Here is a 7,140-nt window from a genome sequence, read left to right on the forward strand (position 1 = left end):
GTGTTTATGTTAGCTGTTCATTAGATAGACTGATGATATTACTGTTTACAACTTGCATTGCATTTAGGATAATTTGATCAAGCTCTTACCTGATTTTGTGTGGAATATATTCTGTGTGAATTTGCAATGAAAGTAGTTCCAGTTTGCACCTAAGCTGGTGTTGTCTAGTCCTTGGATGCAATGCTCAGCTACAGTCATGGCCGAAATTTTTGGCACCCCAGAATTTTTTCCAGAAAATCAAGTATTTCTCACAGAAAAGTATTGCAGTAACACATGTTTTGCTATACACATGTTTATTCCCTTTGTGTGTATTGGAATAAAACAAAAAAAAGAGAGGGAAAATAAGCAAATTGGACTCAATGTCACACAAAACTCCAAAAATGGGCTGGTCAAAATTCTTGGCACCCTAAGGCCCCTTTCACACTGAGGAGTTTTTCAGGCGGTACAGCGCTAAAAATAGTGCCTTAATACCGCCTGAAAAACTCCTGCCCAGCCTTCTCAATGTGAAAGCCTGAGGGCTTTCACACTGAGGCGATGCACTGACAGGAGAGGAAAAAATCTCCTGCAAGCAGCATCTTTGGAGCGGTGAGAGAAGCGTTGTGTATACCGCTCCTTCCCATTTAAAACAATGGGAAACCGCGGTAATAATGCCTGCAGAAGCGCATTGCGGGGGCGGTATTAACCCTTTTTTGGCCGTTAACTGGGGTTTTTACCGCACGGCTAGCGGCCGAATCCCGGTGCAATTCCGACGGTGTAGCGCCGCTATTTTTAGTGGTGCTATACTGCCGCCATTGCACCTCCACTGCCCCGTGTGAAAGGGGCCTTAACCACTTGCCGACTGTTAGAATATTATTCCAAATTCATAATTCGGCAATTCATGGCAAGCTTGCAAAACATATTTTGATTTATGATTAATCATAATAATTAGGTATGAATGAATGACCTTGATCAATTGATATGACATAATTCTTCTATCCAAAACTGAGCATTACGGATAGCCAATTTGAGAATGACATAAGATTTGAATGTCAGGCAGTTGTTCTACTATGTCCAAATTTGACATGAGTTCAGGAGGTCAGCAGGCTAACAGATAAGTATACACATAGAGTTCATGTGTCAGAGCTGACATGTTTTTACATGCTTTAAAGTTAAAGCAGATAATCCATAACTTAGCTATTTATTTGATATTGTTGTTTAATTATTTAGAGCTAGTTTAAGTGAAGTCTTAGTCATACTAATATGTATTAGTATATAGTTACTTAATGAAGTTATAGCTTTATAGCTGATAATATAGGTTTTATGACATTGCATCATCTGCACACCACTCAGTATATTCTAAGTATAGAGTGTCACATGTGTGCCTGTCAATCAAACTCCATACGACTCTGTGCTAAGATCTTCATATTGCTGAACCTAGCAGATATTAATATTTGCCATACAAGGGTCTAAGCCTGGGCCGTATGAGGTCATGACGTTCACTTGTAACATATATTTAAGCTTTGCTTTAAAGAAGGCTGGACACATTTGCACCACACACTTACATGACACACTGATACACACTTAAACTAAGACACTCTCATTCACACCCTCTTTGAAAGACAACACTGACATACTGACATATTGACAAGGAGAACAGCTGAAGCCAGAAGTCTAAGAACGTCATTTCCTGCTTCACTTTGGAAAATCTCTGAGACAAAATGGCTTGAAGGCAGCTCACATGCTTTCATAAGCTTGCTACAATACTATCGATCCAATTCCAGATATTTTCATCTACGCTAAACTGAACTTTATACTATTTTTCATTGTGTTTGTGATGCCACCTGTGTGACAATAAACTCACACGTTATTTTCAAATCAACCTGACTATGAATGATCTTCATTCAGATACGCCCTTGAAGCTATAAGAATATTAGTTATTAATTTTACATTCTTACAGTGGCGAGCCAAAGAAAGTACTGTCTTATCTCTATTTTTACGGAAATCTCGACCCTTGATGAGGGGGGGAGAGATTGGCGCAGTCTTTGCGAATATTCAAGTCTCGAGAAAAAAGATGGTTCAGAACCTATCAAGCAAGAGGCGTTTGTGTCGCGTCAGATGTGGACAACAGTCCAGTAACAGCCGGTTGATGACGAGAAATCCTTCTAATAACGGTGAGTAAAAAAAAAAAAAATTATGAATTTTATAGATGAAATAGCTAGAGATAGTAAGCTAGAATTTAAAGATGTGTGTTTTTATCCAAATGACAGTCACTTGTGGTTGTATATGTACCAAGAATGCTTAAATTCCAATGTCCAGATAGACAAATCCAGGTTTACTGTGAATAAATTACGTAAGAAAATAAGTAATGTATTGAAATTGGTAAGAATATTTAATAAGATGATTATTGATATTTTACCTGCCAAAAATGTGTGTACACTAAACCAGACAGAGACAAATAATGTACAGAACACAGGAATACATGAAAATGTGTCCCAGGATGCTCTCAGTTGTTCTAACTGTGAGATTTTGTGTAATTACATAGAGAATCTTGAGGAACAAATAGAGAAATCTAAAAAAATTATTTTGCCAGAGTTGCAAAATGACAGTAGACAGATTGCTGTAATAAATACAGATGACAAAAAGGTTGAAACCAAGTCAAAGCTACAATCTTATTTTCCGGAAAGTTCGGAAATAGAGAATGTTGATGCTACTGATGAAATGGAAATGAAACATAAAAACTTATTATGTAGGACTGCAAAACTTAAATTGCAAATTCATGATCAGTTGATGAAGGTTCTAAAAGACTTTCCTATTTATGACGTTGAGGCTACTGTATTTTCTAATTGGGATTTATTTGAAATGTTTGCAGATCGTTTTAATCTTTCAAACGATCAACGCAATTACATTTTTCAGTTGTGGATTCCTGTTAATTTTGCTAAACGAATCCATTCACTTGTTAGTGATGATGAAGGTCAAAATGACGCCACAGATAGATTGCGACTATTATTGCTATGTATGACCGGTGAACAAAAACCGACCATAGAAATGCTAGATCTATTACAGACTACTGCAGAAGAAGATCCATTTTGGTTTAAAACAAGATTTTGCAAGGTTTATGAAATGATATTTGGAGTAGATGATGAAACTGACCCAGGTTTAAAAATGGCTTTCATAAAAAAATTTAAATACCTTGACCCAACTTCAGTGGCCATAGTACAGGAACGTCAAAATTTAAATGCTATAGTAAGTTTCATTGACAAAATTAGGAGACAATTGAATCAAAGCAGTCTCGCACACGAGGTTTCTATTATTCAATGTGACAAAAATAGTCAGGCTACAGACGTGTTAGAAACGACAGGTCTTAGCAGGAATGACAAGGACAGGTGCAGTCAAGTGAGTCAAGGAGACGACCCCATGATGTGTTTTTACTGTCATGGATTTGGCCATATGAAAAAACATTGCTTTAAGTTTAAGAGTGACTTACAAATAAGAACTAAAGATATGGAGTATGAAAAATCAGCTTTTGTGCAACCTGATTTTTCATGTCAAGATAACATTTTGACTGAATTGCCTTATGACACTGATGTCAAACAGATCAGTAATTTGACTGTTCACAGTAGTTCAGACAATATGGCAAAAGGAGCTGTCACTGAAAAAGAAGGTTTATTGCCATTGCCAAAAATAGAATCACACCCGGATTCAATTTCTCTGCCATTACAATATGTAGCACCAATTGTTTTGGATGAGAATGGGAGGCCATATTTACAATGTTTGATAAATGGTAAACATATTAATTGTCTCTTAGACAGTGGATCTGAGATTACCCTTATCAAAGAAAACATACCTGTGAAACCAAATTCTCCTATGTGTAATATAGTGGGTTTTAATAATACAGGTAATTCCACTGCTAGACAGGTATCCAATGTAACATTTGAAGTACCTGGATTAGTGAAAACTAATATTAACATTTGGGTCTGTCACGAAGCAGAGAATATACTTGGCATTGATGTTATCAATAAACAAAAGTGGGTGATTGATTTGGCTAATAAAAGTATTTGGAAAGATCCATCTAGGCCCAAATCAGTGCTGATTGATCCCTCTGTATACAGTAATGTTGGTTCTGTTACCAATATGTCTACAGAACAAAAGTGGCCTGATATTGATGAAAATTGTGCTTTAAAGGAAGTGGTACAATCTTTTCCAAGTTTGTGGTCAAAGTTCAAAAATGACTTTGGAACTTTGAAAAGTGCCGAATTAAATATTGAAGGAAAGGATCCAGAACCTCTTGATCAGAGTGAGTTACCACCAGAATCAATTGGTCCACTTTCTGATATTATTCAAGAATTTGTACAACTTGGAATTGTAAAGAAAGCTAAATCAGTGGTAAATAACTGTATTTGGCCTATCAAAAATATTGATAATTCATATTCTTTATCAGTTGACGTAAGAACATTGGATAAACAAATCACAAATAGCCCAGTTCTTCCTGATAAATCTAACATAAAATTACATTTGAATGTTGAGAACAAAGTGTTTTCTGTACTAGAAATCGCTGGTAGCCATTTTTCCATTCCTTTAACTAAAAGTTGTCAATACAAACTTGCGTTCACATTCAGGAAAGAGACTTATACGTTCACTCGATTAATACCTGATCTAGGTATTGGTGATGGTATAGTTCATGAAACTATAGCAACAATACTTTCTAAATTTTCTAGGCCAGATTGCATTTGTCAGCACGTGGATACGATTTTGCTGAGTACTCAGAATATCGATGAACATATGGCTCTTTTGTCTGAATTGTTTATGATGTTACAAGCTGAAGGTTTAAAATTAAACACAACAAAAGTTCAGCTGATGAAAAGTCAAGTGAAATTCCTTCACATGCAAATTAGTCAAGGAAAGATACAATTGTTGCAAGAAACAGTTAGGGATATTACTGTTATCCCAACTCCAACAACTTACAAGGCATTGCATAAATTTTTGCATAAAATAAATTATTGCAAAGAGTTTGTACATTGTTTCGCAGAAAAGTTAATCCACTATATAAACTTTTAAGGAATAAAGGTAATATAGTTGACCAGTGGGGTCCAAATGAGAAAAATGCTTTTGAAGTGTTGAAAAAAGATTTGCAGAATGCTCCAGCATTAAGTACAATAGAGGTTTGTCCTGAAACATCGTTTGTTTTGAAAACTCATGTATCTGAGAATGCCATCTCAGTAACATTGTTTCAGTTACAGGAAGGTAAGGAGAAAATAATTGCCTATTTCTCCAGAGTTTTATCATTTTTGGAAAAAACTTTTGCGCCAGGTGTGAAGCAACTTCTAAGTGTTTACTATGCAATTAAAGTTACAGAGAGCATAGTAAAATCAAACAAAACCATTGTACGGACACCTGACTGTTCATTAAAAGGTATTTTTGAGGAAGGTAATTTTAGTGAAATTAAGAAAATATATCCTTTATGGTTCAGAGCTTTATTACAAATACACATTCAGATAGATGGGAACGAAAGACATCTACAGAAATTTACACCAGCACATGTTTATACAGCTGTAGCTGAGAAGTCTTTATCTCAGATTTCCAGCGTAAGAGCTGAGAAATGCATTGAAGTACTTGCAGAACACTCTGACACTAAAGTAAGAACTCCAACACAGAATACAGTTACGCATATTTCTAATCGTTTAGAGGTGAGAACAAAGGCATAGTCCATTGTCATCTCTGGGGTGATATGAAATCTAACTTTGTTCGTTAGAAATAGAATTTGTATCATGACCGAAAAATGAAATATTGCGTCCTGACATATCTAAATTTCACAGTACATATATGTTATAATTTAGGTAATTTTTAGACAGGATAAGGAAGTACATAGAAGTACATAGAGGTACATAGAAGTACATAGTCACACAGAAAATCTCTTTGAATAAAATATGAGATAGTATTTCACATATAGTTTTAGCAAATTCACAAAGTTATTGTCTCATAATGTTTTAATATTTGTTGAAAAAATATGAAAATGTACAAGAATTAATATAAATATTTTATTCCTGAGTAATGATACTGCCTCTCTTTTACAGATATGGCATCTACAATCAAACAAATATGGAGGATAACAAACTTCTATAAAGAGCAAAGAGAAATTTGAAGTTAAAAGAAGAGATCCTTTTTGGAAGAATATTTGACAAAAGATTTATATTTCATATTTATGAACTATTTTATCTTATTCATCAAGGTTTTTCTAACCTAATGGAACTTGAAGAAATTTTAAAGACATTTCATGAAGAAACATTAATCGGAAGGAACTTTATCTATCTACTATAGATAAACAATTTAGGACTGAAACATTTGTTCACATATACATATACATTTTTTGATTATCCAATTATTATGATATTAATGTTCACATGAAGTTAGGATTATTATTTTTATTTATTTTTATTTATTCACATATTGAATGTTAGCACACTCATTCTAGTTAATAGAACATTTTTTGTTCATAACTTAAGAAAGATATCATTAATAGAGTATAAAGTATATTTCCAAAGAGCTAAAATATTATTTGAGCACATATATGGAAATATATTATTGCATTATTTACTTATTTTAATAATAATAATTTTCATTATTATTATTATTATTATTAATATTAATAATTATTGATATTAGTCATCATTATGTTATACATTTTTAAAATCTATACCATTATTTCTGGTAAGATTTTGATTAGATAGATCTAAGAAGAGTTAAAAGTAAAGAGTAAAGCATTTAGGAAAAGGAAAATTTCTAGTTGCTTCAGTTCTGAGGAATATCGTGTCCAATCGTTTGATACAAGGTGGAGAAAATGAGATATGAATGTATGTATGTGTGTATTAAATGATTTAGTATGATTAATCATAATTCAGGGGGGATTGTTAGAATATTATTCCAAATTCATAATTCGGCAATTCATGGCAAGCTTGCAAAACATATTTTGATTTATGATTAATCATAATAATTAGGTATGAATGAATGACCTTGATCAATTGATATGACATAATTCTTCTATCCAAAACTGAGCATTACGGATAGCCAATTTGAGAATGACATAAGATTTGAATGTCAGGCAGTTGTTCTACTATGTCCAAATTTGACATGAGTTCAGGAGGTCAGCAGGCTAACAGATAAGTA

General features: G+C 33.8%; 1 long non-coding RNA gene across 1 annotated transcript; it reads left to right on the forward strand.

Moving 5' to 3' along the window:
- The first annotated feature begins 910 nt into the window (after positions 1–910).
- LOC120920938 lies at positions 911–6,904 on the forward strand. Its single transcript, XR_005744808.1, has 2 exons — positions 911–2,150; positions 6,051–6,904. It is a non-coding gene; the product is annotated as an uncharacterized LOC120920938 (long non-coding RNA).
- Positions 6,905–7,140: the final 236 nt, after the last annotated feature.

This window comes from Rana temporaria, chromosome 13 (assembly GCF_905171775.1).
Source record: "Rana temporaria chromosome 13, aRanTem1.1, whole genome shotgun sequence".
NCBI classification, from domain to species: domain Eukaryota; kingdom Metazoa; phylum Chordata; class Amphibia; order Anura; family Ranidae; genus Rana; species Rana temporaria.